General features: G+C 47.2%; 1 protein-coding gene across 5 annotated transcripts in view; it reads right to left on the bottom strand.

Moving 5' to 3' along the window:
* The window catches only part of LOC147722605 (tyrosyl-DNA phosphodiesterase 2-like), a 358,934-nt gene that overhangs the window by 83,301 nt on the left and 248,960 nt on the right, over positions 1-26,673 (bottom strand). The gene's annotated exons all lie outside the window — the stretch shown is intronic.

Genomic DNA, 26,673 nt, shown 5'->3' with positions numbered 1-26,673 from the left:
GAGACTAATTTTGTGCGTGTCAGCACCGAACGGGATGCCAGAGATGAGTGTGTGATGCCGCACTCTCTGTGCCATCGGCTCCATGTAGAGCGCAAATAGGAGCGGCGAGAGCGGGCAGCCCTGGCGGGTGCCCCTGCCGATGTCGAACCTCGGGGAAGTATGACCGTTCACCCGCACCGCCGCGTTGGGTCGGCGGTAGCAATTGAAGATGCGATGGCGGAGTGTTTCCCCAAACCCGAAGTGGCGCAACACTTGGTCAAGATAAGGCCAATGCACCCTATCAAATGCTTTCTCAGCATCGATGGTGAGGAGCATACAACCCGGCCTGGTACGTGACCCGGCCTCAATGAGGTGCAGCACTCGCCGAGTATTGTCACTGGTCTGCCGTTGGGGGATAAAGCCCGACTGGTCAGGGTCTATCAGTTGTTGCATATACGGCGCTATGCGACCTGCGAGTATTCCGGTGTAAAGCTTCAGGTCTATGTTCAGCAGCGAGATAGGCCTGTAGGAGCCACAGTTGGTCGGGTCGCGGCCGGGCTTAGGAATCAGAGAGATGGACGCCTCCAGCAGATCGGGGTGTATGGCACCAGGCTGATCAAAGGTGTTAAACAGGTCGCGCAGGAGGGGGGCAATCTGTGGACAGAGGGCCTTATAGAAGGCCGCAGTGTAGCCGTCAGGTCCCGGGGACTTCCCCACCTTGAGGCGAGATATCGCCGAAATGACCTCCTCCAGGCCTATAGGCCGGTCTAAGAAGTCCGCCTGGGCCTGATTGAGGGTGGGGAGTGCAGCGCCTCGCAGATAGGCTAGGCCGGTGTTGGGGTCCAGGTGGTCCGCATCATAAAGAGCGGCATAGAAGTTTCCGAAGGCCGCCGCTATGGCTGCGTCCTCCGTGATCTGGGTGCCACTAGCGGATTGAAGGGAGCGTACCTGTTGCCGCTGAGTCTGCGCCCGCAGTCTACTCACCAGAAGCTTCCCGCAACGGTCTCCCCCGGTGTAGTATGCGTGCTTGAGGCGCATGGCGGCGTATTCCGCCACGTCTTGGTCTAAGGCAGCTAGCATTTTCCTTTCGGCGCACAACTGGCGCCACGCCCGCGCCGCCCCGTGCGTTGGTGCATCTGCTCCAACTCCGCCACACGTTGGGTGAGTTCGGCTCGCTTCAGAGCCCTGTCTTTGTTGTTGGCGGTGGCGATGGAGATAAGTTCACCGCGTAGGACCGCCTTGAGGGCTGCCCACTGTGTGGCCTTAGTAGTGTCTTCGTTTGCGTTATGTTCCAGGAAGTGGGCGATCGCGGATTTAAGCCGCTCTTGGGTGTCGGGCAGTTGCAGAAGGCCATCTCGCAGCCTCCAGTGTCGTTGGGGAGCCGGCGTGGGCCCTATGTGAAAAGTCGCCACGACTGGGGAATGATCCGACAGCGAGGCCGGGAGTATCTCCACGTCCTTGACCTGTGGCACCAGTTGGGAGGAGCACAAAATATAGTCCAGCCTCGCATAGGACTTGCGCGCCGCTGAGTAGTATGTGTAGGCCGTTGTTTGTGGGTGAGCATGCCTCCATAAGTCGATGAGGCCTAGATCTGCAATGTGTGCATGCCCTGCGGTCGTGAGCGCCCCCACCTGTCCGAATCTCTGACCCGAGCGGTCCGCCGTGTTGTGGAACACAAGGTTGAGGTCCCCACTGAGTAGTAGGTGTGTGTGTGTGGTGGAGGTGGCTGATTCTAGTGCTGTGTGCAAGAACTTTTCCTGCCCCTCATTCGGGGCATAGACCGAACCCACCGGCAGAGTGCGACCCGCGACCTGAAAGCTATAAAGTAGAAGCCGCCCTTTAAGTTCAGCTTCTTTCTGAAGGACCCTCCCCTCGAATGATTTGGCCACTAAAATTGCTACCCCGGCTACTTTTTTCTGGGAGGAGGAGAAGAATTGCCAGGGGAAGGCGCGCGATTTAAGCCTGTGGTGGTCACCAGTGACAAGGTGTGTTTCTTGGAGGAGGCATATGTCTGCTTTCGATCGCTCCAAAAAGGACAGTATCGCCTTGCGCTTGTTTGGGCTGTTAAGACCCCGCACATTAAGTGAGAGTATCGTCAAGTGACGTGGCATGTCAGGAGTAATAGGAGAGATGCTAGGTCCCACCCGTGGGCAGTGGGCATGAGCCGTAGGACAATGGCCAGCACAGCACAGGGGCGTCCACCGACTCTATCAGTGAAGTTAGAACCCCCTGGACAAGGAGAGCCCTCCCACCCCACCCCCCCTTCCCCCAACCCCAACCCCAACCCCAACTGCCGCTCCCGGATCCCCCCCCGCCCCGTTATCCAAACTCTGAAAAAGGTTCGAACAAACATAGTCCCAGGTCCAGGTGAGAGTCCGCTGGACCCGTGGTAAGGTAGTCTCTTGGTAAGCAGGCAATGGCAACGGTGTTGGTGGATGAAGCACAGTCCCGTCCGCCGCTGTGGGCAGAATGGGACTGGGACAACGGAGGAAGTGTGTTGAGTCCGATGCCGCTACTCCCGCCGCCGGAGCGAGCAGTCCCGGCCTCATCAAAACTGCCGAAGTCTGTGTAGCTCGAGTAGGAGTCAGCCACTGTCCGGTTTCGCTAGGCCCTGTGCGACGGTCTCCACCGCCGCCCGCTGACCCTCCTCTATCTCCTTAGTGGCGGGGCGCCGTGGTCTGTGGCGACGTCGCTGCTGCTTCCATCTCCCGGCCGTGTCTTCACCGGTGGTGCCCCCGCCCGAGGGGTCCTCGTCTACCGTCGGCTCGTCAATGCCCAGGAGGTTACAGGCCTCCCTGAGGGAGCGCAGTTGGTGGAGGTTGTTGCCCATTTTAAACACCAGTCTAAAGGGGTGGCCTCAACTGTAGGAGATGTTGCGTTTACGTAGTTCTGCCGTGACCGGCCGAAAGGTGCGGCGCTTCTCCAGGGTAAGGGCTGCGAGGTCTTGGTACAAGGTTGGGGAGTGTGCGCCGAAGGTGATCGGCGCCATCTGGCGCGCCTTGTTAAGGATCTCCTCTTTGGTCCGGAAGTCTTGTACGCACACCAGTATGTCCGCTGGATGGGCCGCGTTAGCTCTAGGCGGGCCTGTTCGATGCGCTCTGTCGAGGCCTAGGGGAGAGTCTGCTGGGCGGCCCAGAATATGATTAAACAGGTCCCGGGTGAAGTGAAAGAGATCCTCCGTGTCTGGGGAGTGCTTCACACCCCGAATCCTAATGTTGTGCCGCCTGGAGCGGTTCTCCAGGTCCTCGGCGTGGGTCTGGAGGTCCACTTGCTGATCATGAATGCGTACCAGCTCCTGGCGCAGCGCTTCGAGTTCCGCGTCGCACGTGTCGCATTTCGCCTCTGCTCTCTCCCCAATGGCGTCGGTGTCTCGGCGTACCTCTTTTATTTCTTCCTGAAGTTCCTTCTTCAGGGCGTGTATGTCCTCGCGCAGCCCGGTAAAGAGAGACTCCAAGAAGGAACGTGTAACAGGGCCCTCCGGGTCCGTCTTTCCCAAGGACGGGGAGTCCGGGGCTTTCTTCTCGGAGCCCGCTCGGTGGCTGGTTGACGCGACGCCCGTCCGTTTCCCCATAGTGCCAGGGGTGAAGAGCTCCGTGATGGTGCGGTTCTTCCGGGTCTTCCCGTTGGACTTGACCCAACGAGGCCCTCCCCGGTGTGCTGAACGGCTGCCGCTAGTGTCAGTAATCTCAGGGCCCAAGGCTTCGGGCACACCACGTGCCAGCGGTCCCTGTACAGGCCGGGCCTCCGAAGTCCAACGCCCTATGTGCAGTGTGGGTGAGCGTCCGGCTTCTTATTCGTGGCCAGGGAGGCTGTGTGGCGGCAGCGGGCCACCGAGTGGGGGAGAACAGGCCGACCGCCCGCGCTCTCACGAGTGTGGCGCCAGGCCTCTCAAAATGGCAGCTTGTCTCGGTGCTCGGCCCCGGCTGGGCGAAGGGAAAGGCGGGCGCCCTGCAGGAGGGGGGGCCCACCGCCACCGTCTCACCCCCCCCCCCCCCGACTTCCTCCACTCCGCTGCGGCCACTGTGCCGTGTGCCGGGGGTCGGTCGTCCACCCCCCGATCCTCACCTCTGGCGCCGTCGGGGGCCTCCTGGCGCCGTTGCCGGCAATCGTCCGGGTGGGGACGGCTCCGGTATCTGGTCTGGGGCAGCAGGTCCGCAGAAGCCTCCGCGAAGGGTTACGGGAGGCCTCGCGCGGCACCGCGCGGGCCGGACCTGCCGCCACTACCGCCGCCCGTCCGGGGAATCACCAAGGCGGCTTTCAGGCTCCGCCCACCTCGGCCTCACTTTCGTTGCTCCGCACACTCCAGGCCCCAACGGTCGCGGCGAACGACCGCGGCAAGGATCGGGCTTCCTCCGCTGTCTGCGCCACCGCCGCCGCCTCCGCCGCTGCACCGCCGGTGGCAGGCGCCGTGTGAGACTCTTCGGCCCGGGATAAGTGCTGTGCTAGTGCTAGAAGTCGGCGACCGGCGGCGGGAGCTCGGCAAAGCACGTCTGCTCACACCGCCATCTTGGCCACGCCCCCCTTGTGAATCAATTTAGTGTGATCTATCTGCAGGAAACTTGGTTGATGGATAGTAGTTTCCTTTTTAGGGCTACAAGTCCTTCTTTGTCCCGCCTCTCCCTCTAGGGCTGGTAGACCAAAGGGTGGTCTTGTTATATATATCTCCTTGGTGCTAGAATGTCAGATACAGGTTCTGCCTTCGATAAATCTGTGTATACAATCCCTGGTCTTAGGAAAGGGGTTTAATAAAATGGTTCTTATACATTTTTATAATTCTGTATCATGTAGTGAATACAACATTACTTTGTTGGGGGTCCTTTGTAAGGCAACATTGTCTAGATGGATCTCAAAAATGTATGATTACTGGGGATTTTAACATAGACCTATGTAGAGACCCTAGGACTACAAGACTGGCGGACCTAGGTTGCCCACATGTGAAGGGGATCCACTTTGAACCTTCCATTCAGGGGGACGTTATGAATAATCTCCTCCATGAATTTGATCTAGTGTCCCTTAAGTCACTCATGGATCCATGCAGCAAGGCTTCTATTCCTTCCTTTAAAGGGGAAGGTGTTGGCACACTCATAGATTTTATATTAATCTCATCACTTTTACAATCCCTATTTCGGGGGTTTTCGATACAGGAAAGTGCCTATATTCCGTTCATTTGTGTTGAATTTCGTGGACCTTTAATGACTCTAAAAAGGGGGTTGGAATCAAGGGTTCACTGAGACCAACAGATGGAAGAAGACAGCTAAAGTGGAAACAGATTTCCCCAAAGGCTCTCCATAAATCGCTAAAAGAATACTGTGCAAGTGAATTAGCCCTATGTACCTCGTCGCGTACATCCCGGGGGGAGGTTATCACTGCTTTCAACATTATCTCTGCCAAAATAGGCGATCTCTTAAGTGCCACGGCTCGTAGAACAGTCATTCCATCTCCTAGATGGTTCGACTCTTCCTGCTCGCTGGCAGCAAGAAAGCTGGGGGAAGTCCCTTACGGGAGCCTGAGAAATCAGGCCTTGGTTAGAGCTTGCCGCAAAGATTATGAATTGAAGTTGGCCAAGCGCAAGTCTGTTTTGAAGAAGGAAGCGTGGAGGGAGTTGACCGAGACAAGTACGCTGAGGAACAGCTCTAGATTCTGGAGCACTATCAACAGCCCGCTTCTAGTGCATGATGAAGGTAGTACATTAGGTGCACACATTACCGAGGACGAGTGGGTGCTCTATTTTAAAATCATGTTTGAGTGCCCGCCAGAGTGTAGTTGCTAGTCAGATCACAAGGTAGTTACCCCTGATCTAATCATAGGGTTGGGGGAGGTCAAGAGGGGTATCGCTGGTCTAACGTAATAAAGCAGCGGGACCCAACGGTATCGCTCCGGACCTATTCAAATCTGACCCAACTTTCTGGGCGTCGGTCCTTGCAGCCGTAATCAATGCAGCTGCAAGAAATGGATGCCCAGAGTCCTGGGCTATCTCGACAATAGTACAGTTTTTTAAAAAGGGCGACCGTGACTGCCCACACTGCTATAGGCTGATCTCTCTTTTGGATTCGGTGGTTAAGGTGGTGGGATGGGTGCTCTTAGAATAGGCTGTCCACCTGGGCAGAGGGACATGACATACTTTCAGATGTACAGTATAGGTTCCGCCCAGGTCAGTCCACCGCAGCCCTGTGCCTTATTCTCACCATGATCCTTAGTAAATACACAATTGCCCGTTCTGGCATCATCTACTTAGCTTTCATGGACCTATCGGCCATGTTTGACCACATGAAAAGGGCTAAACTGTGGCAGTCCATGAAAGCTATTGGGGTAGGAAGTAACATCGTCTATTTTTCAGAAGATCTTCACAGGGCAACAAAGGCTAACATCAGATTTTCGCAGGACTTTTCATATAAAAAGAGGTGTGCACCAAGGCTGCATCTTGGCCCCATTCCTGTTCAGTCTTTATATTAATGACCTAGATAAGGCCCTATTATTAACAGGGGTAGATTACCCACATGTACGGCGACGTGGGCTCCCCATTCTACTTTACGCGGATTACGCTGTTCTTATATCTAGGACTTCTAAGGGGCTTCAAAGTTTGCTTGAAGCCTTTTCCGATTTCATGACAGAACAGGATTTATCTATTCAGGGTAGGCCCTGCTAAGGTACTGATGTTTTTTCTTATCTGGTGGTCTTACTGGATGATCAAATAAAATGGGGAGCTCTTAAACAAAGAAAGCAGGGGGATCTGGTGAGGGTGAACACAGCTATCTTCAATTTCACCTCTAAACTGGAAAGTAGACCGATTTGCAGCCTTGTTAAAGATTTACCAAGCCAAGAGTGTAGCGATAGCCTCTTATGGGAGTGAAATATGGGGGCAATCCACCACAGGTGCTCTTCAGGTGGTCAAGAATACATTTATGAAGAAGCGGTTGAGTATCCCGCGGGGCCTGTCTAATATGGTGGTCCACGAGGAACTGGGAGTGCCTTATTTAAGTGACACTTTGGCATTCCGTCCCTTAATGTTTTGGGTAAACATATGGCTGAACGAGGGATTAACGTTGAGCCAGTCGATTTTAAAAGAGTGTATGAGCCTTGATCACGCCCTCAATATACCTTGGCTCCCAAACATTAAGAGCAGTTTTGAAAAGCTAGGACGAGCTGAACTGTACACCAAGCCTGAAAATAACAAAAAAGTGTGTGGGGGTAACAAGGGAGTCTTTTAGCAGTTTGAGGAAATTAGAGAGGGAGGAGCTCGTACTACAGAAGCCCAGTGTCCATAGATTTCTCATGTTAAAAACTACAACTTCAGCTGAGCCTTATCTCCTAGGGCTTTTATCTATCTATGAACGTTTCTTATTGACCAGCTTTCACCTGGATCTCTTTCACCTACGGCTCGCCATACCCAGGGGGAGCAGTAGAGGTAGTTGCTAGCGCCCTGTGGCTGCGACTGAGAGTCTTCACAGGGGTTTCTACACTTTATTCTATTTTGTAAATTTCATGAGGTCTCCAGGAAGTTTTTTATAGTTCCGATTTTAAAGAGGATGAACTTCAAGCAGGCTCGCCCAGCTCTACTGTATCTCCAACTGCTGAATGATGATTATCATGGATTGTTGAGGAAAGTATTTTAATTGTGACAATGTGTGTTGATATTTTATGAAACCTGATTTATTGTTAACTTTTATGGTTTTACATTTCTGAAACCGAATAAAGGTGATTTGATTTGATTTGATTTGGGTAACGCCCTTCATCAGCCAGGCTAGCTTTAATCCAGTGGCAAAGTGAGTAGGGGACCCACGTCTGGGCATACCCTGCCAACTTAAGGCAAACAAAGCAAACACAAGGAGATGATGGACGGAGCGCTGAAACGTTTCAGACACTCACAGATCTGGGTTGAATCCATCATCGTTCTTTAGCTCACTTCGCCACTTCAGTTCAGACCCAGCTATACGCAAATCAGTCTTGACCCTGTGCCTCATGGGAACAGTCCAGCCCGTACTGCCAAGCCAGGTCTTCCCTGGACCGGAAACAAGCATCCTGGGACCGATTTCTGGGTAACACCCTTCATCAGCCAGGCTAGCTTGAATCCAGTGGCAAAGTGAGCAGGGGACCTACGTCTGGGCATAACCTGCAAACTTAGGGCGAACAAAGCAAACACAAGGAGATGATGGAGAGAGCGTTGAAACCTTTCAGACACTCACCTCCGTCACAGATCTGGGTTGAATCCATTATCATTCTTTAGCTCGCTTCCCCACCTCAGTTCAGACCAAGCTATATGCAAATTAGTCTTGACCCTGTGCCTCATGGGAACAGTCCAGCCTGAACTACCAAGCCAGGTCTTCCCTGAACTGGAAACAAGCATTCTGGGACTGGTTTCTGGTTAACACCCTTTATCAGCCAGGCTAGCTTGAATCCAGTGGCAGAGTGAGCAAGGGACCCACATCTGGGCAAACCCTGCCAACTTAGGGCGAACAAAGAAACACAAGGAGATGATGAACGGAGTGCTGAAACTTTTTAGACACTCATCCCCAGTCACAGATCTGGGTTGAATCCATCATCATTCTTTAGCTCATTTCGCAACCTCAGTTCAGACCCAGCTATATGCAAATTATACTTGACCCTGTGCCTCATGAGAACAGTCCAGCCCGAACTGCTGAGCCAGGTCTACCCCGAATCAGAAACAAGCATCCTGGGCTGGTTTCTGGGCAACACCCTTCATCACCCAGGCTAGCTTTAATCCAGTGGCATAGTGAGCAAGGAACCCACGTCTGGGCATACACTGCCAACTTAGGGCGAACAAAGCAAACACAAGGAGATGATGGACGGAGCACTGAAATTTTTCAGACACTCACCCCAGTCACAGATCTGGGTTGAGTCTATCATCAATCTTTAGCTCACTTCGCCACCTCAGTACAGACCCAGCTATATTCAAATCAGTCTTGACCCTGTGCCTCATGGGAACAGTCCATCCCGAACTGCCAATCCAGGTCTTCCCTGAATCGGAAACAAGCATCCTGGGACCGGTTTCTGGGTAACACCCTTCATCAGCCAGACTAGCTTGAATCCAGTGGCAATGTGAGCAAGGGACCCACGTCTGGGCATAACCTGCAAACTTAGGGCGAACAAAGCAAACACAAGGAGATGATGGACAGAGCGCTGAAACCTTTCATACACTGACCCCCAGTCACAGATCTGGGTTGAATACATCACCATTCTTTAGCTCATTTCGCAACCTCAGTTCAGACCCAGCTATATGCAAATTAGTCTTGACCCTGTGCCTCATGGGAACAGTCCAGCCTGAGCTACCAAGCCAGGTCTTCCCCGAATCAGAAACAAGCATCCTGGGACTGGTTTCTGGGCAACACCCTTGATCACCCAGGCTAGCTTTAATCCAGTGGCATAGTGAGCAAGGAACCCACGTCTGGGCATACACTGCAAACTTAGGGCGAACAAAGCAAACACAAGGAGATGATGGACGGAGGACTGAAATTTTTCAGACACTCACCCCAGTCACAGATCTGGGTTGAGTCTATCATCAATCTTTAGCTCACTTCGCCACCTCAGTACAGACCCAGCTATATTCAAATCAGTCTTGACCCTGTGCCTCATGGGAACAGTCCATCCCGAACTGCCAATCCAGGTCTTCCCTGAATCGGAAACAAGCATCCTGGGACCGGTTTCTGGGTAACACCCTTCATCAGCCAGACTAGCTTGAATCCAGTGGCAATGTGAGCAAGGGACCCACGTCTGGGCATAATCTGCAAACTTAGGGCGAACAAAGCAAACACAAGGAGATGATGGACAGAGCGCTGAAACCTTTCATACACTGACCCCCAGTCACAGATCTGGGTTGAATACATCACCATTCTTTAGCTCATTTCGCAATCTCAGTTCAAACCCAGCTATATGCAAATTAGTCTTGACCCTGTGCCTCATGGGAACAGTCCAGCCTGAACTACCAAGCCAGGTCTTCCCTGAACTGGAAACAAGCATTCTAGGACTGGTTTCTGGTTTCTGGTTAACACCCTTCATCAGCCAGGCTAGCTTGAATCCAGTGGCAGAGTGAGCAAGGGACCCACATCTGGGCATACCCTGCCAACTTAGGGTGAACAAAGCAAACACAAGAGCCGATGGATAGAGCGCTGAAACTTTTCAGACACTCACCCCCCAGTCACAGATCTGGGTTGAATCCATCATCATTCTTTAGTTTACTTCGCCACCTCAGTTCAGACCCAGCTATATGCAAATCAGTCTTGACCCTGTGCCTCATGGGAACAGTCCAGCCCGAATTGCCAAGCCATGTCTTCCCTGAACCGGAAACAAGCATCCTGGGACGGGCTTCTGGGTAACACCCTCCATCAGCCAGGCTAGCTTGAATCCAGTGGCAGCGTGAGCAAGGGACCCACATCTGGGCATACCCTGCCAACTTAGGGTGAACAAAGCAAACACAAGGCGACAATGGATGGAGCGCTGAAACTTTTCAGACACTCACCCCCCCCCCCAGTCACAGATCTGGGTTGAATCCATCATCATTCTTTAGCTCACTTCGCCACCTCAGTTCAGACCCAGCTACATGCAAATCAGTCTTGACCCTGTGTCTCATGGGAACAGTCCAGCCCGAACTGCCAAGCCAGGTCTTCCCCCCTGAACCGGAAACAAGCATCCTGGAACCGGTTTCTGGGTAACAACCTTCATTAGCAGTTCGGGTTGGACTGTTCCTATGAGGCACAGGGTCAAGACTGATTTGCACATAGCTGTTTCTGAACTGTGGTGGCAAAGTGAGAAAAAGAACTATGATGGATTCAACCCAGAACTATGTGACTGGTGGTGAGTGTCTGAAAAGTTTCAGCGGTCTGTCCATCATCTCCTTGTGTTTGATTTAAAACTACTTGCCAAGCCTTAAACCCTCCTTTTTTATTACATGTAAGTCACCTCTGAGGTAGGCCATAGGTAGCCCTTAGGAAAGGGTGCTATGTAAGTAAAAGGTAGGACATGTAGTTTTATGCTTTGCATGTCTTGGTAGTGACAAACAGCATATTTCGTTTTCACTACAAAGAGGCCCTACTCTTCCTATAGATTAGCATTGGGAATTCCTTAAAAATACTTTTAAAACAACAATCCCCTGTGCACACCAAAAGTATACACATTATATCAATGGCAGTGTAACAAAGAACTTGACTCCTTGCTGGAACATTCGCTTCAGTTTATTCTCAAAAGCCTTAGACAACACATGTTTCGTTGCGCTTTACGGTTGTGCGCAGCGACTTCTCCAGGGCTAAGAAATAGGCAAATGTACAAAATTGTGAATGCAAGGTATCCAACAATAGCATCTAATTTCGGTTTCCCATTGTGACAGAATGACTTTAAAGGATCGACTCGTGTTGCCTACTCGAGCCTGTAGAAACCCATGCTGTTGTAAATATATCACCGTAGTTGTCTAATGACAAACTAGTGCGTTTAAGAAAAATTATTATCTTTACTCTCTAAGACAATACAAAACTGGCCCGGAATTAAGACATGCTCGTTCCTCCTGAGTTCAATTGTGACGTTTAATCCTAAACAGTCAACAGTGACTTTACTATAGTGAGACAAAGAAAGCAACACCCCCTTAATGTTGCCTGATACCCAAAAAGTTCGTAGCAAAAAGCTGAAGTACCTATATTCTATTCGTGCAGATCCTAGGAGAAGAGAGAAGGGTAAACAAGAGAAAAAAAAGTTTACAGTACTGTAAGAACAGGTGTATCATGCTAGTTGTAACCATAGCTGATTGGAAAACCAACCTTAATTTCAGTTGCAAGAGATTCAAGAGGTCCAAAGTATGACACACAGTTAAGACTGTAAGGCATCCTGTGTCCAGTATATAGTCACTCCTATTCAGTGAATGTGTATCCTTGCTGTGATTTCAATTCAAAAGTTCCTAAGGACAAATAAAAAAAGGAAAACAACCTATTTGCTGGGTTGAATCCATTATCATTCTTTAGCTCGCTTCCCCACCTCAGTTCAGACCAAGCTATATGCAAATTAGTCTTGACCCTGTGCCTCATGGGAACAGTCCAGCCTGAACTACCAAGCCAGGTCTTCCCTGAACTGGAAACAAGCATTCTGGGACTGGTTTCTGGTTAACACCCTTTATCAGCCAGGCTAGCTTGAATCCAGTGGCAGAGTGAGCAAGGGACCCACATCTGGGCAAACCCTGCCAACTTAGGGCGAACAAAGAAACACAAGATGATGAACGGAGTGCTGAAACTTTTTAGACACTCATCCCCAGTCACAGATCTGGGTTGAATCCATCATCATTCTTTAGCTCATTTCGCAACCTCAGTTCAGACCCAGCTATATGCAAATTATACTTGACCCTGTGCCTCATGAGAACAGTCCAGCCCGAACTGCTGAGCCAGGTCTACCCCGAATCAGAAACAAGCATCCTGGGCTGGTTTCTGGGCAACACCCTTCATCACCCAGGCTAGCTTTAATCCAGTGGCATAGTGAGCAAGGAACCCACGTCTGGGCATACACTGCAAACTTAGGGCGAACAAAGCAAACACAAGGAGATGATGGACGGAGCACTGAAATTTTTCAGACACTCACCCCAGTCACAGATCTGGGTTGAGTCTATCATCAATCTTTAGCTCACTTCGCCACCTCAGTACAGACCCAGCTATATTCAAATCAGTCTTGACCCTGTGCCTCATGGGAACAGTCCATCCCGAACTGCCAATCCAGGTCTTCCCTGAATCGGAAACAAGCATCCTGGGACCGGTTTCTGGGTAACACCCTTCATCAGCCAGACTAGCTTGAATCCAGTGGCAATGTGAGCAAGGGACCCACGTCTGGGCATAACCTGCAAACTTAGGGCGAACAAAGCAAACACAAGGAGATGATGGACAGAGCGCTGAAACCTTTCATACACTGACCCCCAGTCACAGATCTGGGTTGAATACATCACCATTCTTTAGCTCATTTCGCAACCTCAGTTCAAACCCAGCTATATGCAAATTAGTCTTGACCCTGTGCCTCATGGGAACAGTCCAGCCTGAACTACCAAGCCAGGTCTTCCCTGAACTGGAAACAAGCATTCTAGGACTGGTTTCTGGTTAACACCCTTCATCAGCCAGGCTAGCTTGAATCCAGTGGCAGAGTGAGCAAGGGACCCACATCTGGGCATACCCTGCCAACTTAGGGTGAACAAAGCAAACACAAGAGCCGATGGATAGAGCGCTGAAACTTTTCAGACACTCACCCCCCAGTCACAGATCTGGGTTGAATCCATCATCATTCTTTAGTTTACTTCGCCACCTCAGTTCAGACCCCGCTATTTGCAAATCAGTCTTGACCCTGTGCCTCATGGGAACAGTCCAGCCCGAATTGCCAAGCCATGTCTTCCCTGAACCGGAAACAAGCATCCTGGGACGGGCTTCTGGGTAACACCCTCCATCAGCCAGGCTAGCTTGAATCCAGTGGCAGCGTGAGCAAGGGACCCACATCTGGGCATACCCTGCCAACTAAGGGTGAACAAAGCAAACACAAGGCGACAATGGATGGAGCGCTGAAACTTTTCAGACACTCACCCCCCCCCAGTCACAGATCTGGGTTGAATCCATCATCATTCTTTAGCTCACTTCGCCACCTCAGTTCAGACCCAGCTACATGCAAATCAGTCTTGACCCTGTGTCTCATGGGAACAGTCCAGCCCGAACTGCCAAGCCAGGTCTTCCCCCCTGAACCGGAAACAAGCATCCTGGAACCGGTTTCTGGGTAACAACCTTCATTAGCAGTTCGGGTTGGACTGTTCCTATGAGGCACAGGGTCAAGACTGATTTGCACATAGCTGTTTCTGAACTGTGGTGGCAAAGTGAGAAAAAGAACTATGATGGATTCAACCCAGAACTATGACTGGTGGTGAGTGTCTGAAAAGTTTCAGCGGTCTGTCCATCATCTCCTTGTGTTTGATTTAAAACTACTTGCCAAGCCTTAAACCCTCCTTTTTTATTACATGTAAGTCACCTCTGAGGTAGGCCATAGGTAGCCCTTAGGAAAGGGTGCTATGTAAGTAAAAGGTAGGACATGTAGTTTTATGCTTTGCATGTCTTGGTAGTGACAAACAGCATATTTCGTTTTCACTACAAAGAGGCCCTACTCTTCCTATAGATTAGCATTGGGAATTCCTTAAAAATACTTTTAAAACAACAATCCCCTGTGCACACCAAAAGTATACACATTATATCAATGGCAGTGTAACAAAGAACTTGACTCCTTGCTGGAACATTCGCTTCAGTTTATTCTCAAAAGCCTTAGACAACACATGTTTCGTTGCGCTTTACGGTTGTGCGCAGCGACTTCTCCAGGGCTAAGAAATAGGCAAATGTACAAAATTGTGAATGCAAGGTATCCAACAATAGCATCTAATTTCGGTTTCCCATTGTGACAGAATGACTTTAAAGGATCGACTCGTGTTGCCTACTCGAGCCTGTAGAAACCCATGCTGTTGTAAATATATCACCGTAGTTGTCTAATGACAAACTAGTGCGTTTAAGAAAAATTATTATCTTTACTCTCTAAGACAATACAAAACTGGCCCGGAATTAAGACATGCTCGTTCCTCCTGAGTTCAATTGTGACGTTTAATCCTAAACAGTCAACAGTGACTTTACTATAGTGAGACAAAGAAAGCAACACCCCCTTAATGTTGCCTGATACCCAAAAAGTTCGTAGCAAAAAGCTGAAGTACCTATATTCTATTCGTGCAGATCCTAGGAGAAGAGAGAAGGGTAAACAAGAGAAAAAAAAGTTTACAGTACTGTAAGAACAGGTGTATCATGCTAGTTGTAACCATAGCTGATTGGAAAACCAACCTTAATTTCAGTTGCAAGAGATTCAAGAGGTCCAAAGTATGACACACAGTTAAGACTGTAAGGCATCCTGTGTCCAGTATATAGTAACTCCTATTCAGTGAATGTGTATCCTTGCTGTGATTTCAATTCAAAAGTTCCTAAGGACAAATAAAAAAAGGAAAACAACCTATTTGCATATAAGAGTAAACCCAAAAAAAAACGACACGGGCATAAGCTGTTTTGTTTAGGAATATGGTCAAGTGGTCCCATGTACCTTAACTACATGGATGCTGAAGGTCTTCATCTCCTGTGCTGAAGGTCAATGGAAACAGGTATGTAAAAAGAGAAGGTTTTATGGCTATACTGAGCAGGGCATTCCAATGTATGCAAGGCTACGGGATAGCTGGTGTCAGTATTTTTAACCGCCCTCATGTGTTCTAAAATGTGGTCTTTCAAAGGTCTGATTGTGCTGCCAATGTAGCTGCTTTGGCATTTACATATGACAGTGTGAACCACATAGTTGGTCTGGCAGTTTATGTTTGTGGCTATCTTGTAAGATCGGCTATTCGGGACTGAAAATTCCCGCTTTTTGTCAGTGGCCCATCTGCACGCAGTGCACCATCCACATTTGAAAAAACCCAGACCCACGTCTGGGCATAACCTGCAAACTTAGGGCGAACAAAGCAAACATAAGGAGATGATGGACAGAGCGCTGAAATCTTTCATACACTGACCCCCAGTCACAGATCTGGGTTGAATACATCACCATTCTTTAGCTCATTTCGCAACCTCAGTTCAGACCCAGCTATATGCAAATTAGTCTTGACCCTGTGCCTCATGGGAACAGTCCAGCCTGAACTACCAAGCCAGGTCTTCCCTGAACTGGAAACAAGCATTCTAGGACTGGTTTCTGGTTAACACCCTTCATCAGCCAGGCTAGCTTGAATCCAGTGGCAGAGTGAGCAAGGGACCCACATCTGGGCATACCCTGCCAACTTAGGGTGAACAAAGCAAACACAAGAGCCGATGGATAGAGCGCTGAAACTTTTCAGACACTCACCCCCCAGTCACAGATCTGGGTTGAATCCATCATCATTCTTTAGTTTACTTCGCCACCTCAGTTCAGACCCAGCTATATGCAAATCAGTCTTGACCCTGTGCCTCATGGGAACAGTCCAGCCCGAATTGCCAAGCCATGTCTTCCCTGAACCGGAAACAAGCATCCTGGGACGGGCTTCTGGGTAACACCCTCCATCAGCCAGGCTAGCTTGAATCCAGTGGCAGCGTGAGCAAGGGACCCACATCTGGGCATACCCTGCCAACTTAGGGTGAACAAAGCAAACACAAGGCGACAATGGATGGAGCGCTGAAACTTTTCAGACACTCACCCCCCCCCCAGTCACAGATCTGGGTTGAATCCATCATCATTCTTTAGCTCACTTCGCCACCTCAGTTCAGACCCAGCTACATGCAAATCAGTCTTGACCCTGTGTCTCATGGGAACAGTCCAGCCCGAACTGCCAAGCCAGGTCTTCCCCCCTGAACCGGAAACAAGCATCCTGGAACCGGTTTCTGGGTAACAACCTTCATTAGCAGTTCGGGTTGGACTGTTCCTATGAGGCACTGGGTCAAGACTGATTTGCACATAGCTGTTTCTGAACTGTGGTGGCAAAGTGAGAAAAAGAACTATGATGGATTCAACCCAGAACTATGACTGGTGGTGAGTGTCTGAAAAGTTTCAGCGGTCTGTCCATCATCTCCTTGTGTTTGATTTAAAACTACTTGCCAAGCCTTAAACCCTCCTTTTTTATTACATGTAAGTCACCTCTGAGGTAGGCCATAGGTAGCCCTTAGGAAAGGGTGCTATGTAAGTAAAAGGTAGGACATGTAGTTTTATGCTTTGCATGTCTTGGTAGTGACAAACAGCATATTTCGTTTTCACTACAAAGAGGCCCTACTCTTCCTATAGATTAGCATTGGGAATTCCTTAAAAATACTTTTAAAACAACAATCCCCTGTGCACACCAAAAGTATACACATTATATCAATGGCAGTGTAACAAAGAACTTGACTCCTTGCTGGAACATTCGCTTCAGTTTATTCTCAAAAGCCTTAGACAACACATGTTTCGTTGCGCTTTACGGTTGTGCGCAGCGACTTCTCCAGGGCTAAGAAATAGGCAAATGTACAAAATTGTGAATGCAAGGTATCCAACAATAGCATCTAATTTCGGTTTCCCATTGTGACAGAATGACTTTAAAGGATCGACTCGTGTTGCCTACTCGAGCCTGTAGAAACCCATGCTGTTGTAAATATATCACCGTAGTTGTCTAATGACAAACTAGTGCGTTTAAGAAAAATTATTATCTTTACTCTCTAAGACAATACAAAACTGGCCCGGAATTAAGACATGCTCGTTCCTCCTGAGTTCAATTGTGACGTTTAATCCTAAACAGTCAACAGTGACTTTACTATAGTGAGACAAAGAAAGCAACACCCCCTTAATGTTGCCTGATACCCAAAAAGTTCGTAGCAAAAAGCTGAAGTACCTATATTCTATTCGTGCAGATCCTAGGAGAAGAGAGAAGGGTAAACAAGAGAAAAAAAAGTTTACAGTACTGTAAGAACAGGTGTATCATGCTAGTTGTAACCATAGCTGATTGGAAAACCAACCTTAATTTCAGTTGCAAGAGATTCAAGAGGTCCAAAGTATGACACACAGTTAAGACTGTAAGGCATCCTGTGTCCAGTATATAGTCACTCCTATTCAGTGAATGTGTATCCTTGCTGTGATTTCAATTCAAAAGTTCCTAAGGACAAATAAAAAAAGGAAAACAACCTATTTGCATATAAGAGTATACCCAAAAAAAAACGACACGGGCATAAGCTGTTTTGTTTAGGAATATGGTCAAGTGGTCCCATGTACCTTAACCACATGGATGCTGAAGGTCTTCATCTCCTGTGCTGAAGGTCAATGGAAACAGGTGTGTAAAAAGAGAAGGTTTTATGGCTATACTGAGCAGGGCATTCCAATGTATGCAAGGCTACGGGATAGCTGGTGTCAGTATTTTTAACCGCCCTCATGTGTTCTAAAATGTGGTCTTTCAAAGGTCTGATTGTGCTGCCAATGTAGCTGCTTTGGCATTTACATATGACAGTGTGAACCACATAGTTGGTCTGGCAGTTTATGTTTGTGGCTATCTTGTAAGATCGGCTATTCGGGACTGAAAATTCCCGCTTTTTGTCAGTGGCCCATCTGCACGCAGTGCACCATCCACATTTGAAAAAACCCAGACCCACGTCTGGGCATAACCTGCAAACTTAGGGCGAACAAAGCAAACATAAGGAGATGATGGACAGAGCGCTGAAACCTTTCAAACACTGACCCCCAGTCACAGATCTGGGTTGAATACATCACCATTCTTTAGCTCATTTCGCAACCTCAGTTCAGACCCAGCTATATGCAAATTAGTCTTGACCCTGTGCCTCATGGGAACAGTCCAGCCTGAACTACCAAGCCAGGTCTTCCCTGAACTGGAAACAAGCATTCTAGGACTGGTTTCTGGTTAACACCCTTCATCAGCCAGGCTAGCTTGAATCCAGTGGCAGAGTGAGCAAGGGACCCACATCTGGGCATACCCTGCCAACTTAGGGTGAACAAAGCAAACACAAGAGCCGATGGATAGAGCGCTGAAACTTTTCAGACACTCACCCCCCAGTCACAGATCTGGGTTGAATCCATCATCATTCTTTAGCTCACTTCGCCACCTCAGTTCAGACCCAGCTACATGCAAATCAGTCTTGACCCTGTGTCTCATGGGAACAGTCCAGCCCGAACTGCCAAGCCAGGTCTTCCCCCTGAACCGGAAACAAGCATCCTGGAACCGGTTTCTGGGTAACAACCTTCATTAGCAGTTCGGGTTGGACTGTTCCTATGAGGCACAGGGTCAAGACTGATTTGCACATAGCTGTTTCTGAACTGTGGTGGCAAAGTGAGAAAAAGAACTATGATGGATTCAACCCAGAACTATGACTGGTGGTGAGTGTCTGAAAAGTTTCAGCGGTCTGTCCATCATCTCCTTGTGTTTGATTTAAAACTACTTGCCAAGCCTTAAACCCTCCTTTTTTATTACATGTAAGTCACCTCTGAGGTAGGCCATAGGTAGCCCTTAGGAAAGGGTGCTATGTAAGTAAAAGGTAGGACATGTAGTTTTATGCTTTGCATGTCTTGGTAGTGACAAACAGCATATTTCGTTTTCACTACAAAGAGGCCCTACTCTTCCTATAGATTAGCATTGGGAATTCCTTAAAAATACTTTTAAAACAACAATCCCCTGTGCACACCAAAAGTATACACATTATATCAATGGCAGTGTAACAAAGAACTTGACTCCTTGCTGGAACATTCGCTTCAGTTTATTCTCAAAAGCCTTAGACAACACATGTTTCGTTGCGCTTTACGGTTGTGCGCAGCGACTTCTCCAGGGCTAAGAAATAGGCAAATGTACAAAATTGTGAATGCAAGGTATCCAACAATAGCATCTAATTTCGGTTTCCCATTGTGACAGAATGACTTTAAAGGATCGACTCGTGTTGCCTACTCGAGCCTGTAGAAACCCATGCTGTTGTAAATATATCACCGTAGTTGTCTAATGACAAACTAGTGCGTTTAAGAAAAATTATTATCTTTACTCTCTAAGACAATACAAAACTGGCCCGGAATTAAGACATGCTCGTTCCTCCTGAGTTCAATTGTGACGTTTAATCCTAAACAGTCAACAGTGACTTTACTATAGTGAGACAAAGAAAGCAACACCCCCTTAATGTTGCCTGATACCCAAAAAGTTCGTAGCAAAAAGCTGAAGTACCTATATTCTATTCGTGCAGACCCTAGGAGAAGAGAGAAGGGTAAACAAGAGAAAAAAAAGTTTACAGTACTGTAAGAACAGGTGTATCATGCTAGTTGTAACCATAGCTGATTGGAAAACCAACCTTAATTTCAGTTGCAAGAGATTCAAGAGGTCCAAAGTATGACACACAGTTAAGACTGTAAGGCATCCTGTGTCCAGTATATAGTAACTCCTATTCAGTGAATGTGTATCCTTGCTGTGATTTCAATTCAAAAGTTCCTAAGGACAAATAAAAAAAGGAAAACAACCTATTTGCATATAAGAGTATACCCAAAAAAAAACGACACGGGCATAAGCTGTTTTGTTTAGGAATATGGTCAAGTGGTCCCATGTACCTTAACCACATGGATGCTGAAGGTCTTTATCTCCTGTGCTGAAGGTCAATGGAAACAGGTGTGTAAAAAGAGAAGGTTTTACGGCTATACTGAGCAGGGCATTCCAATGTATGCAAGGCTACGGGATAGCTGGTGTCAGTATTTTTAACCGCCCTCATGTGTTCTAAAATGTGGTCTTTCAAAGGTCTGATTGTGCTGCCAATGTAGCTGCTTTGGCATTTACATATGACAGTGTGAACCACATAGTTGGTCTGGCAGTTTATGTTTGTGGCTATCTTGTAAGATCGGCTATTCGGGACTGAAAATTCCTGCTTTTTGTCAGTGGCCCATCTGCACGCAGTGCACCATCCACATTTGAAAAAACCCAGACCCACGTCTGGGCATAACCTGCAAACTTAGGGCGAACAAAGCAAACATAAGGAGATGATGGACAGAGCGCTGAAACCTTTCAAACACTGACCCCCAGTCACAGATCTGGGTTGAATACATCACCATTCTTTAGCTCATTTCGCAACCTCAGTTCAGACCCAGCTATATGCAAATTAGTCTTGACCCTGTGCCTCATGGGAACAGTCCAGCCTGAACTACCAAGCCAGGTCTTCCCTGAACTGGAAACAAGCATTCTAGGACTGGTTTCTGGTTAACACCCTTCATCAGCCAGGCTAGCTTGAATCCAGTGGCAGAGTGAGCAAGGGACCCACATCTGGGCATACCCTGCCAACTTAGGGTGAACAAAGCAAACACAAGAGCCGATGGATAGAGCGCTGAAACTTTTCAGACACTCACCCCCCAGTCACAGATCTGGGTTGAATCCATCATCATTCTTTAGCTCACTTCGCCACCTCAGTTCAGACCCAGCTACATGCAAATCAGTCTTGACCCTGTGTCTCATGGGAACAGTCCAGCCCGAACTGCCAAGCCAGGTCTTCCCCCTGAACCGGAAACAAGCATCCTGGAACCGGTTTCTGGGTAACAACCTTCATTAGCAGTTCGGGTTGGACTGTTCCTATGAGGCACAGGGTCAAGACTGATTTGCACATAGCTGTTTCTGAACTGTGGTGGCAAAGTGAGAAAAAGAACTATGATGGATTCAACCCAGAACTATGACTGGTGGTGAGTGTCTGAAAAGTTTCAGCGGTCTGTCCATCATCTCCTTGTGTTTGATTTAAAACTACTTGCCAAGCCTTAAACCCTCCTTTTTTATTACATGTAAGTCACCTCTGAGGTAGGCCATAGGTAGCCCTTAGGAAAGGGTGCTATGTAAGTAAAAGGTAGGACATGTAGTTTTATGCTTTGCATGTCTTGGTAGTGACAAACAGCATATTTCGTTTTCACTACAAAGAGGCCCTACTCTTCCTATAGATTAGCATTGGGAATTCCTTAAAAATACTTTTAAAACAACAATCCCCTGTGCACACCAAAAGTATACACATTATATCAATGGCAGTGTAACAAAGAACTTGACTCCTTGCTGGAACATTCGCTTCAGTTTATTCTCAAAAGCCTTAGACAACACATGTTTCGTTGCGCTTTACGGTTGTGCGCAGCGACTTCTCCAGGGCTAAGAAATAGGCAAATGTACAAAATTGTGAATGCAAGGTATCCAACAATAGCATCTAATTTCGGTTTCCCATTGTGACAGAATGACTTTAAAGGATCGACTCGTGTTGCCTACTCGAGCCTGTAGAAACCCATGCTGTTGTAAATATATCACCGTAGTTGTCTAATGACAAACTAGTGCGTTTAAGAAAAATTATTATCTTTACTCTCTAAGACAATACAAAACTGGCCCGGAATTAAGACATGCTCGTTCCTCCTGAGTTCAATTGTGACGTTTAATCCTAAACAGTCAACAGTGACTTTACTATAGTGAGACAAAGAAAGCAACACCCCCTTAATGTTGCCTGATACCCAAAAAGTTCGTAGCAAAAAGCTGAAGTACCTATATTCTATTCGTGCAGACCCTAGGAGAAGAGAGAAGGGTAAACAAGAGAAAAAAAAGTTTACAGTACTGTAAGAACAGGTGTATCATGCTAGTTGTAACCATAGCTGATTGGAAAACCAACCTTAATTTCAGTTGCAAGAGATTCAAGAGGTCCAAAGTATGACACACAGTTAAGACTGTAAGGCATCCTGTGTCCAGTATATAGTAACTCCTATTCAGTGAATGTGTATCCTTGCTGTGATTTCAATTCAAAAGTTCCTAAGGACAAATAAAAAAAGGAAAACAACCTATTTGCATATAAGAGTATACCCAAAAAAAAACGACACGGGCATAAGCTGTTTTGTTTAGGAATATGGTCAAGTGGTCCCATGTACCTTAACCACATGGATGCTGAAGGTCTTTATCTCCTGTGCTGAAGGTCAATGGAAACAGGTGTGTAAAAAGAGAAGGTTTTACGGCTATACTGAGCAGGGCATTCCAATGTATGCAAGGCTACGGGATAGCTGGTGTCAGTATTTTTAACCGCCCTCATGTGTTCTAAAATGTGGTCTTTCAAAGGTCTGATTGTGCTGCCAATGTAGCTGCGTTGGCATTTACATATGACAGTGTGAACCACATAGTTGGTCTGGCAGTTTATGTTTGTGGCTATCTTGTAAGATCGGCTATTCGGGACTGAAAATTCCCGCTTTTTGTCAGTGGCCCATCTGCACGCAGTGCACCATCCACATTTGAAAAAACCCAGACCGTTAGTCGAGAGCCAATGTGCCTGAGTGCCCGTTCTATGATAACTAGGGCTCAGGTAGTTCCTAAGGCTCTTACACTTAAAGAATGTCAGTTCCAGTCTGGAAGAAAGGAAAGGTTCCAACGTCTTAACAGCACGAAGTAGGTGCCAATGCTTCCTCATGCTTTTTGTAAGTGTCATACTAGGCACATTATAGTCAGTAACAAGCCAAATAGTGTTAGGGTCCTCTTGCTTGCCTTTGGTCTGAGGTGTCTGTAGTCTTTCTACTCATGAGATCCTGCTCAGTGCATTGAGTACTATCCACTGACTGTAACCTCTGCACTTGAATCTGTCCACTATGTTATTGAGGCAACTAACAAAATCACCATTATTACTGCAATTGTGTATGCGCACACAAATTGCCCGTAGAGGATAGCATTATTCTGATATCTCGGGTGAGCGCTGGTGGCATGTAATATACTGTTACACACTGTCTCTTTCCTGTAAAGCCTGCTTTCAATTCTGTCATTGGAGACAAAGAGGTCTACATCTAAAAAGGTAATTGAGCTCTTGCTATGAGGGTGAGTGAATTTAATATTAGCGTAATTTCTGTTGAGCTATGTCACAAATTTCTTCAACCTCTCAGTGTTGCCTATCCAGATTAAGAGGCAGTTGTCACTGTATATGCCCCATAACAGGATGGAGTTATATAGCAATGGGGTAACCCGATAAGCCACTGGACCTGGGTAAATTACAGTAGAAGAAAAAAAGGTTACAGTGGTATACCATTCAGTCAACAAAATGTAACATCACCACGAAATCAAATCATTACAATGTATCAACTTCCAACATATACTGATTTATTCAATGAAACAGCATAAATTATATTAACATTTGCATATAAAAATGCAGGTTCTCCAAGGGAAGTGGGAAAAAGGTGCTCGAAGGGGGTGTGCACTTCTGAGGGTTTTACGGTAGGAAAGGCAATGTGCAAATAATTACATAGCGAGGACTGATAGGCACCTATCCAGCCGCATGAAGCAATATTTACATATGGACATAGTGATTTTTTTGGCATAGATAATCAATCCCTATTGTCTGCACTCCTCCACCCTGACCAGGACCATCGATGTTTTGACCCCCTTCACTCGAGTAGGTAGAATAATCCTTACGTTGGGGTCTTCATCAGGACCAAAGGGGAGGGGGAGGGAAGACACCTATAATAAATTAATTGTGTAATCTCATTATTCTGGTGATGGACATGTGTAAATGAGGATAATTAGGTAAAAGGACAATTAATGTTTTACCATTCACGATCGACAAGAGGAATCAGGATGTTGTTTTCAGAAAGTGCGGGCCCGTAGGCTCCAACGTCAGGAAGGCGAAAAAGGAATTGCTGTGAATAAAAAGTTTGTGGAAGTACTAATCAAAAAGAACAGAAAATGTGTCTGACATGGAACAAATTTCACTGCTACTCACCGAATTACAGGGTTCTAGTAGCAATCATTGTTTGAAATAGTTCTGTTCTCCATGGGTGATAATGCCGGACATGTGAATCGCCTATACCATACGAAAGATATTAACTCGTCGTATTAAAAGTTCAATAATATCCTGTGATGGAGGGATGATTCCTGTAATTACACAACATGTGAAAATGTAGTCAGACACATTGGTATCTATGGACAACCCCTAAACAGAGAGGAGAAGACCTTGACATACCTTGTATATTCGTCATGGACGCGGAATGAATCCAATCTGCTTAACAGAGATTGAGAATATCTGTTAGGACCAATGTTCTGTATGAGCGGAACTCTAAGTGTCTGTTAAAGATCAGGGACATGCCGCTTATCTTGCCATACTGTACGAACACCTCCGGTCACAACCACGGGCGCTCAGCGGATGCAGGAATTTATAACGTACACGTTGCGTATGTCTAGCATGCAGGGCGCTGGATGCTAACACGCTCTGGCCTACGAAAAACGATTACCGAACCCGTGCATATCGGTCACCGATGATGTGGTACTTGACTAATTGAGATACAGTGTTGTTTATTGTTGTGTGACGAGAATAGTTATTAAATCTTAAAATGGTGGGAAGGATCCATATTTCTTATGACTGATGAAATTGAGATGATCTAATTGGAATTGAGGTTGTTTGGATGTTAAAATAAATTCAGCTAAATGCAGACACAGAAAACAGACTCACTGGTAGGAAACTGTAGATATTGTAGCTAGTGTTTCGTGTTCATTCTAAGTTTTCAGTTACAAGGACATAAATGTATATAACATTACATCAGTAAGGGACCCTGTTAAGTGACAAGACCATGATACCCCTTAGTCTAAGGAAAATACCACACATGACATGGACTGAAGAAAAACGAAATACACTTCATACCCTGAATTACCATATTATTGATCAGTACAACATGTGATGCTTAAACAGAACAAGAAACATGACCCATCTCAAACTTTGATCAATCATATATTTCAGACAATCGAAAACAGAAAACAGGAGGGACACAGTGCCTATGAAAATCGTATGAGAATGTAAATAGATATATCCTGGTACATAAAGTAAAAATCCCTGGACAACTTTGAAAATGCATTCATGTGAGAGAACTTTACAGTTTAATCATGACAGTATACCCATGATCATTCTTGGACACAGTGCATAGATGGATGTATTTCATTCAAGGTTCACATGTGTATAGACACTCATAAGTATATATTTTGCCACTAGTGACTCAGGGGACTAACCTGAACGTCAACAACAGGTAGCCCTTGTGTAATGCAAAGTTCTGCTTCTAAGCCCAGTATGTAAAATCTGTAAAATCAGGTAATCCCTAGTAAGGCAAGGCAGTTGAGCATTGTTAGCATCAATTCAATTCAGACCATCCTGTACAGTTTTCATGCAATACATCCATTTACATTCTCTGGTTTTGAGGACAGCATTAACGCCACCACCACTGATGCCCAATGTAATTTTCTCAAGCACCACCCATCTAATGCTCACAAGCTGGTGGTTAAGACAAGAGCCTGGAAATGCTCAACAAGGGGTATGCCCACTGTACAGCACCTGATCCTACTGCAGTGCTGCAGGATACGTGCTTTCACTTTCTGGCGTGTCTAGCCTATGTACATGAGTTCGCATGGCCATGTGATCGCATAAATCACATCGGTGGTGTTACAATTCTTGTGTGATTTCAAATCTATTGTTTGTTCTTTGTAGGTGAATTGCTTGGTCTGTATAGTAAGTTTGCACGCCTTGCAATGCCCACATTTAAAGTGTCCCACAACCTCCGGTAGGCGCTACAGAGTCTGAATGGAGGGCTGTTGGGGAGTTGGTAGTTAGGAGCGGACCACATGGTCCCGAATGTTCTTGCCCGTCTTGAAGGAATGCATCGGTAGATCACACAATTCCAGGTCATCTGAAATCAACTTCCAATGTTTATTAAGCACATTTTTGATGTCATTACTGCGGGTGCAGTATGTGGTGACACAGGTAAGCCTGTTCGCAGGATCCGTGGTGCGTTGTTTGGGTGTCAGCAGGCTCTCCCTAGGGTTAAACCATGCTCTCTTCCTGACCCTTTTCACAAGTCTACGAGGCTATCTGACTCTCTGAAAAAGTCTTCCTAGAGTGAACAGTTACGTCGAATGCCGAGGAACTATCCGAAGGGGAGATTGTCACGTAGACCACTGGGGTGGTGACTACTGTATCTTAATAAGGTATTCCTCTCTGTGGGTTTCCTAAAAAGACTTGTGTAGAGTGAACCATTCACAGACTTGATTGTAATGTCCAGAAAGTCAATGCTTTTGGGATCATGATGAATTGTGATTTTAATATCGTCAGATCTTTCATTCAGCCAACCAAAGAATGCCTGCAATTCCGTGGAGTTCCCTGTCAATACGACCAGGACATCATCTATGTTATGTTATGTTATGTTAGGGGGATATTTCTAGAGCGCACTGAC

The sequence above is a fragment of the Lissotriton vulgaris genome, chromosome 4_1, assembly GCF_964263255.1.
Source record: "Lissotriton vulgaris chromosome 4_1, aLisVul1.2, whole genome shotgun sequence".
Classification (NCBI taxonomy): Eukaryota; Metazoa; Chordata; class Amphibia; order Caudata; family Salamandridae; genus Lissotriton; species Lissotriton vulgaris.
This window is presented reverse-complemented; position numbering and strand designations above follow the sequence as displayed.